The sequence below is a fragment of the Leopardus geoffroyi genome, chromosome A1, assembly GCF_018350155.1.
Source record: "Leopardus geoffroyi isolate Oge1 chromosome A1, O.geoffroyi_Oge1_pat1.0, whole genome shotgun sequence".
NCBI lineage: Eukaryota > Metazoa > Chordata > Mammalia > Carnivora > Felidae > Leopardus > Leopardus geoffroyi.
In genome coordinates this window covers 184,943,883-184,952,507 of record NC_059326.1, presented here as the reverse complement: position 1 = coordinate 184,952,507, position 8,625 = coordinate 184,943,883, and positions in this window count along the sequence as shown.

Below are 8,625 nucleotides of genomic sequence, written 5' to 3'. Positions count from 1 at the left end.
AACTTTTATTTATTTATTTTTTATTTATTTATTTATTTATTTATTTATTTATTTATTTTTTCAACGTTTATTTATTTTTGGGACAGAGAGAGACAGAGCATGAACGGGGGAGGGGCAGAGAGAGAGGGAGACACAGAATCGCAAACAGGCTCCAGGCTCCGAGCCATCAGCCCAGAGCCTGACGCGGGGCTCGAACTCACAGACCATGAGATCGTGACCTGGCTGAAGTCGGACGCTTAACTGACTGCGCCACCCAGGCGCCCCTATACCGAACTTTTATAGGCATTACCAGTTTTAACCCACATATCACCCCCCCATGTTGTAAGCATTGTTATCTACAATTTAAATGAAGAAACAAGCAAATTTAAAATGGTATATTTTCTAATTATAAAATGACAAATGTTTATTGTAGGAAATCTCAAAAGTGTCAAAAGTACACAGGTGTTGTTGGGAAGACTGACCAAACAACAATATAGAAAAGACACAAATTACCAATAGCATGAATAAAATAAGTCGATATCACTACAGAGCCCACAGATATTAAAAGGACACTAAAGATATGCTACAAACAACTCTATGCACATGAATTCAATATTCAATAATAAGAAAAATGTACTAATTCCTTAAAAAATACTATTACCAAACTCACTGAAGATGAAATAGGTAGCCTGAATAGTCCTATCACTTTATTAAAAAGCTGAATACATAGTTTAAAACCTGTAAAAGAAATCTATGGCCCAGGTGGTCTGACTGGTGAATTCTAGCAAATATTTCAAGAAGAATGAACATAAATTTTATACTGTTTCTTTTTCCTTTGTCAAAAGTATAAATACACAGATCATTGGAGAATCCAGAAATAGATCAACACAAATATGACCATTTGATTTTATTTGCATTTGAGTATCTTATCTATTTTAATGAAAAACTATCTTTAAACAATTTTATATTTACAGAAAAATTAAACAATTTTATATTTACAGAAAAACTGAGAAGATAATAGAGTTCCTATATACCCCCTACCCACAGTTTCTTCTATTATTAACATCTCACATTAATATGGTACATTGGTGGGGCGCCTGGGTGGCTCAGTCAGTTAAGCGTCTGACTTCCACTCAGGTCACGATCTCGCGGTCCGTGAGTTCGAGCCCCGCGTGGGGCTCTGGGCTGATGGCTCAGAGCCTGGAGCCTGCTTCCGATTCTGTGCCTCCCTCTCTCTCTGCCCCTCCCCCGTTCATGCTCTGTCTCTGTCTGTCTCAAAAATAAATAAACGTTAAAAAAAATATATGGTACATTGGTTATAATTAATGAACCAATATTGATACATTATTATTAACTAAAGTTCGTACTTTTTTTATTTAAAGATTTCTTTAGCTTTTACTTAAACTCTTTTTTCTGTTCCAGAGTTCGATGGAGGATACACATTACATTTAGTTGTCACGTGTACTTAGGTTCTCTCTTAGCTGTGGCAGTTTCTCAGACTTACCTTGTTTTTGTTCACCTCGATAGTCTTGAAGAGTATGGTTGGGTCTTTTGTAGATTGCCCCTCAATTGGGATTTTCCTGATTTTTTTTTCTAAGTGTTTATTTATTTATTTTTTAGTTTTTGAGAGAGAGGGGGAGAGAGAGGGGGAGAGAGAGGGGGAGAGAGAGGGGGAGACCGTGAGTGTGAGCAGGGAAGGAGCAGAGAAAGAGGGGGACAGAGGATGTGATGTGGGCTCTGTGCTGATAGCAGAAAGCTTGACATGGGGCTCAAACCCATGAACTGTGAGATCATGACCTGAGCTGAAGTTGGACGCTTAACCGACTAAGCCACCCAGGCGACTCCCTGAAGTTTTCTCATAGACTGTGGCTTTATTTTGGGGGAGGAAGATCATAGAGGTAAAATACCTTTTTCATCACATTATATCAAGAGCACATACTACCAATGTGACTTACCACTGTTGATGTTGCCTTTGATCATCTGGCTGAAATAGTGTTTGTCATTTTTCAACTGAAAACTTTTCATTTCCCCTGTTTTCCATACTTAACTATTTGGAGGCAAGTTGCTATGCCTAGCCCATACTTAAGGAGTGGGGGGTTATGTTCCCTCCTCCTTGAGGAAAGACTATGTAACTAAACTACCTGACATTCTTCTGCATGGAAGATTTAGCTCTTTTCCCTATTTATATCTATCTATCTATCTATCTATCTATCTGGGAGTATGGGTCCATGAATATTTATTTTATGGCTTATAATCCAATATGACTTTGTTTTGTTGCTCAAATTGTTCCAAGTCAGAACATTGGGAACTCTTTCAATTGGCTCCTGTTTCACTTTCATATGCCCTGATGGTGTTTTTTGTTTTTTGTTTTTGAAAGTACTTCCTTAATTCCTGGCACTACAAGTTGCTCCTGGCACATCTTGTACATTTCCTACTAGGAACCTCTTCTATATTTTCTGTTTCAGCCCTAGAATCCCCCCATTCCTTCATTCTCCAAGAAGACCTGGTTCTTTTTCTTGGATAGTGGTATTAGAAACCAAGACCTGGACACTAAGTTTGTCCACTGCTACTGAGATGTTACTGACTCTAGGCCCTTTGGTTGATGGATCAGGGAAATTTATATTTGTATACTGTGTCTATACATGTGTTTATAACTATTTCTGCATGTAATCATTTTAATTGATATTAAGCTAAACATGAGTTAATGATGTCTCCAACTCTAATATCATATGGATCTTTCTAGCTCCTTCTCTTGTTTATCCGTAGACCCCACTCCAACAATAAGAACTTGGGTTTCCATCATTCACCATTTATACTCTTAATTGTTTAATTCCAGTATACATGTATAGCTGAGTTAGATTTGTTAACCTTTTCTTGCATGGGAAAAATTTTATCAACTAAAGCATAGTGTTTACACTTGATCTTAGCCAAAACGATAAGAAGTGACTGAGCATAGCATTTAAATAGAGTTTCTTTTACCTTTAATTTTATAAATTCCATTAATTTCCAAAGTTACTTAGGTCAGCATCACCTCTTCCAGTGAGGTAGTTTTATACATTTGTAATACTGTTAGATTGCTTTGTCACATTCTATATTCCATTCTGGGATCATATGTCATCCTAAGTAATTTTTAAAATTTTGCATACATTAAGGTCCATTGTAAAGTTTTATAAGTTGAATGGCTTTGACAGGTGCATAATGTCATATGTCAGGAATCATACAGCATAGTTACACCACTCTAAAAATTCCCCATGCTTCAATTCTCCCTTCTAAACCCCTGGCAATCCCTGATCTTTTTACTGTCTCTATAGTTTTGCCTTTTCTACAATGCCATATAATTGTCATCAGACAGTATATAGCCTTTTCAGACTGGCTTCTTTTACTTAAAGATATGAATTTATGATTCTTCTATGTATTCTCATGACTTGATAACTCATTTATTTTTGCTCATAAATAATATTCCATTGTATAATTGCCATTTGACTTTTTCAAAGGTGCCTAAGTGATTCAATGGAAAAAGTATAGTCCTTTTGACAATGTTGGAACTATTTGGGTCCATTTACAAACCATGGCACTCAATCTTGTATAAAATCCTTGTATAAAATCAACTAAAAATGAATTGCAAATCTAATTTTAAAATTATAAAACTTTTAGAGGAAAATATTCAAGACCTGGAGTTGAGCAAAGTGTTCTTAGATGGAACTCCAAAAGCAAGATCCATAGAAGAAGTTGATAAATTGGAATTTATCAAATATAATACCTTTGCCCTGCAAAAGACACTATTTAGAGAATAAAAAGACAAACTACAGACTGGGAGAGAATATTTGCCAACCACATGTCCAACAAAGGACTTGCATCCAAAAAACATAAAAACTCTTAAAACTTGGCACACTGGGGTGGCTTAGTAGGTTAAGTGTCTGACTCTTGATTTTGGCTCAGGTCATGATCTCATGGTTTGTGAGACTGAGACCCAATCTGGGCTCTGTGTTGACCGCAAAGAGCCTGCTTGGGATTCTCTCTCTCTCTCTCTCTCTCTCTCTCTCTCTCTCTCTTTCAAAATAAATAAATAAACATTAAAAAAATTCTCAAAACTCTATAGTAAAGAAACAAGCAAACTAATTTCAAACTTGGGAAATACTTGACTTTACCAAAGAATATATACAAATGGCACATGAAAAGATGTTCAACACCATTAACCAACAGGGAAGTGAAAATGTGTGGTCTGTCCTCTTGGTACGTCTCTGAATTCCTCTCCTGTGTTTTCCTACCTCACTTGCTCCACAATCAGCCACAAGCATATCTTTGCTGTTCTTAGAACATCCCAGATACAGTCTTGACTTCTACTTGAAATGTACTTCATTCAAATATTCCCAAAGCTAGCTCTCTCACCTTTTTCAAACTTTGCTAAATGTCACCACCCTAATGAGGCTTACTCTCTCCATCACGTTTAAATTGCAATCCCCTGTCCCTGTGCTCTCAGCTCCTCCCTGTTTTACTTTTTCATAGCGTTTATTACCTTCCAACAAATTGTATAAAGTACTGATGGTATTTATTGTTTGTTGATTACCTTTACCTACTAATATCTAAATTCACGGAGACAGAAATTTTGGGTTTTATTTACAGATGGACTCCAGTGGTTTGCTTACAGTAGATTAATAGTAAATATTTATTGCTAATATTAAAGAAATAAAGTTATTGCCCACCATTTTATAGAATGTTTATATTATGCTCTAAATATCAAACATCATTTTTATGTACTTTAAATCCTTATTAATTTAGTGGTTAGTTATAGGGGGTAGTTGTGTACCATTACATTCTTCTGTATGTGCATTAGAGTGACATGATGATTTCACACAGAATCACTAATTCTAAGACTTATGACTGAGTATTCTGCTTTCTCAATGTTACTTTATCTTTCTATATCTTTCTGTCTTCCTTCTTTCTTGTTTTTTTTCACAGGAATTTATAATTAGGATAGATTAGTGGTATTCTTTTTTAAAAATTTTTAATGTTTATTCATTTTTGAGAGAGAGAGAGAGAGAGAGAGAGAGAGAAATCAGGAGCACGAGAGGGGCAGAGAGAGAGGGAGACACAGAATCCGAAGCAGGCTCCAGGCTCTGAGCTGTCATCACAGAGCCCAATGCAGGCCTGAACTTATGAACCCTGAGATCATGACTTGAGCCAAAGCCAGACGTTTAACCGACTGAGCCACCCAGGTGCCACCCAGGTGCCACCCAGGTGCCACCCAGGTGCCCCAATTAGTGGTATTCTTTTATTCTTTTTCTGCAAGTATGAAATAATGCTTTTTTAAGAACTCAGGAGTTTACGATAGTGTTATTAAATGCTATTTATGAAAATAGTCTGTTTTTCACAGTAAGGGATGATGTTGCAACAGAACAAGGCTTTGCCTTTTTATTCACCTAAAATATGGAATTGGTACCAAAGCACCCAAGTAGAACCTATCAGAAATAAACAAGTAGATGTTCATTTTCCCTGAACAAATTAGGTAAGTTCATGGAAGCAGAAGTTTGGCTAGTTCCATTTTTACCTTATTGCTTGTCCACAGTCAAGCTTTTTGGATATACCTTCAATGAGAAGAAAATAACAAGATTTTTGGTTTTGCAAAGTGTTACTCAAAACACATATTATGGGTGTCTCAGCTCTTAGTTCAGTTCTTAGCTCAAGCTCATGGTTGAAAGTACTGATGTTGTTACGTCTGTATAAAATAAAGCAAATGGCACAGGTTTAGAAAAGCTACACAGGCAATCTTTACATTGAGAGCTGTCTAGGTTTAAATGGCTCTTTGTTCTTTGACAAATCTCTCCAGAAAGCAGTAGAATGAGGACTACCTTTGGAGCCAGAAAATGCTGGGATTCAAGAGGAGAAAAGCAAATTCCTTGGTTTCCCCATGAGTACAGCCAAGTGGCGGGAGATGGGTATTTAATAAAATAATCACAATGACATGTAACCACAAACTAGAAGAGCTTCCCAAGTAGAGTAAAGGGAGCTATAGAGAGGATTAGAGAGTGGTGGATCTGTCTGGGAAGCACAAGGCAGGTATCCTTGGGTGTTTTAGTTGTATGTAAAAAGTGAGAAAGTGTAGAAGGTGATGTGAGATGAATGGGAAGAGTTTCCAGCCCGAGGCAACAGTATTAAAAAATCCTGAAGGCAGAAAGGACCATAGCATGTTGGCAGAGCAGGATAAAGGCCAATAGGACTAAAGTATAGAGAAGGGGGCAGGGCGGGTCATGTTCTTAGATAAGAAGTAGGTAAAGGCTAGATCAGGCATTGCCTTACGGGTGCCAGTTGGAATCTTTATATTAAATAATTCCTAACAGTTTTGGGAATTCATAAAAAGGTTTTATACAAAACTCAGATGTTTAGAACTTGGTTTCAAAATATCACTTGACATTACCAAATGTGGAAAATCAACTTAAGGGAGCTGGACTGGAAATAGGCTAGTTAGGAGGCTATGTAGTGTTAATAATAATCAGGCGAGTGATGGTTTGGAGTAGATGGTTTGGACGAGATCAGTCAGGAGGCTTCTATATTTAAAAAAAAGTTTTTTTTATGTGTATTTATTTTTGACAGAGAGAGAGAGAGAGACAGAGCATGAGCAGGGGAGGGGCAGATAGAGAGGGAGACACAGAATCCGAAGCAGGCTCCAGGCTCCAAGCTGTCAGCATAGAGCCTGACATGGGGCTTGAAGTCACGGACCATGACATCATGACCTGAGTTGAAGTCAGACGCTCAACCGACTGAGCCACCCAGGCGCCACAGGAGGCTTCTATATTAATCTAGGCAGGAGATGAGGGTGATTTGGACTAGAATGGTTGTATAGGAGTTGGAGAGGGACAAATGTGTTCTCCATAGCTTTCTTGTTTCTTCAGTGTTGTATGGACCAGTATAGGCCGTCCATGTAATTAACTGATGCAATGAATTAACTGCCTAATGTCAGTTGATAGGAAATTTTCAGGTGTGGCTATGGTTTAATTGATCCATTTTGGAGATCAAATAGTGCAGTTTTTTTAAAGGACTGAGATTTCTATCAAGATTTTCCTACAGTTTTAAGAAGATGGCATGATGTTGTTAGGAATAACAGTGCAGATAATCTGTCAAAGCTCTAAGAAAACACCAGAAGAGGAGGGCCCTTGATTCAGGAATTGATGCAATGGCTGGCAGCTAACACAGCAGCAGAAGGTAGGGAGGTGACAGACACGCAAGGCAGATGTTCTACTGAGCTCCTCCATCTGGATGGGGCCTTTTGGTTCTACTGCTCTTTCCCAGCCATGCAGGAAGCAAGTGCCAATGATGCATCTTCATTAGGATGAACAGGACTTTGGATAGATGAAAAGCAATTGCCACTTACCGAAAGCCCTGGGTCAATGAGCACCCAAATATGGTATTGATAGCACTGGGGGAAAGTGACAGGACCAGAATCTATTCAGCAAGTGTCTTCTTTTGAAAGAGGACTTATCGGCATCTAATCCCAACCTGCATCAAAAATACAGGAATGAAATGTGTTAACAATAGCTATATTTTGATCACTCATTCTGCCAGACTCTCTATGATCTGCTCCATTCCTTTCCCCTTATTTCTCATTTCCCCCTACTCCCCCCATTGACCACTGTACACAAGCCACCACAACTTCCTCATTATTCCTTGAAGATCCCAAGCATGTTGCCATCTCATGGAATTTGCACTTGCTGTTTTCTGTTTAGAATTCTCTTCTTCCGTGTCTGTGCATGACTTGTTCTATCACTTTAATAGGTCTCCTCTCAAATTCATCTCCAAAGAGAGGCCTTGCTTGATCATCCTATCCCCAATTAGTACCTTTGGTTACACTCTAGCCTTTCGCACTGCTTTTGTTTCTCTACATAGTTCTCTGCACTGCCCAACTGTAAAATGGACATATTTGTTTATCACACTGATTAGAATGGAGGTTCAGTAATGTGGAGATTTTGACAGTTGTCTTCATTGTGCGATCCTGAGTATGTAGAACAGTATTTACACAGAGTAGGCACCCAAGAAGTACTGGGGTGAATCACCAAATGGATCTTATTTAATATCCACAGTGCAATCTGAGAAATAGGTGTTATTGTTATCCAATATAACAGAAGAGGGAACAAGATTAAGTATTTTATACAAAATCAAAAAGATACTGATTTTAGAATCTGCTCTTTTTACTTAAACCGTTTTGTTCCATTTTAATCTTTGATTTTCTCTGAATCATATAAAGTGAAGAGGAACATCAGATAATACTACTTACTTTTGTTATCAAAACTGTCCTTTTGCTAGGCCAGAGGGTATAATACAGAGGATGATGGTATGGCTAGTGTTTAGGTATAAGAAAACCCTTTTGATACTGGAAGTAGAAACAGAAAATTGTTATGGACTAAATATTAGTGCTCATCAAAAGTCCTATGTCGAAACCCTAACCCTAATATGACAGTAGTAGGAGGTAGAGTCTTTGGGAGGTTTAGATGAGGTCAGGAGGCGAGTCCTTATATGAGATCAAGAGCTCTTTTAAGAAGAGATAAGAGAGTGACATTTCTTTCTCCCTTTCTCCCTCTCTCTCTGTTTCTCTACCATGTGAAGACACAGCAAAAAGGTAGCAGTCTGCAAGGGGGCTTTCACTGGCAACCA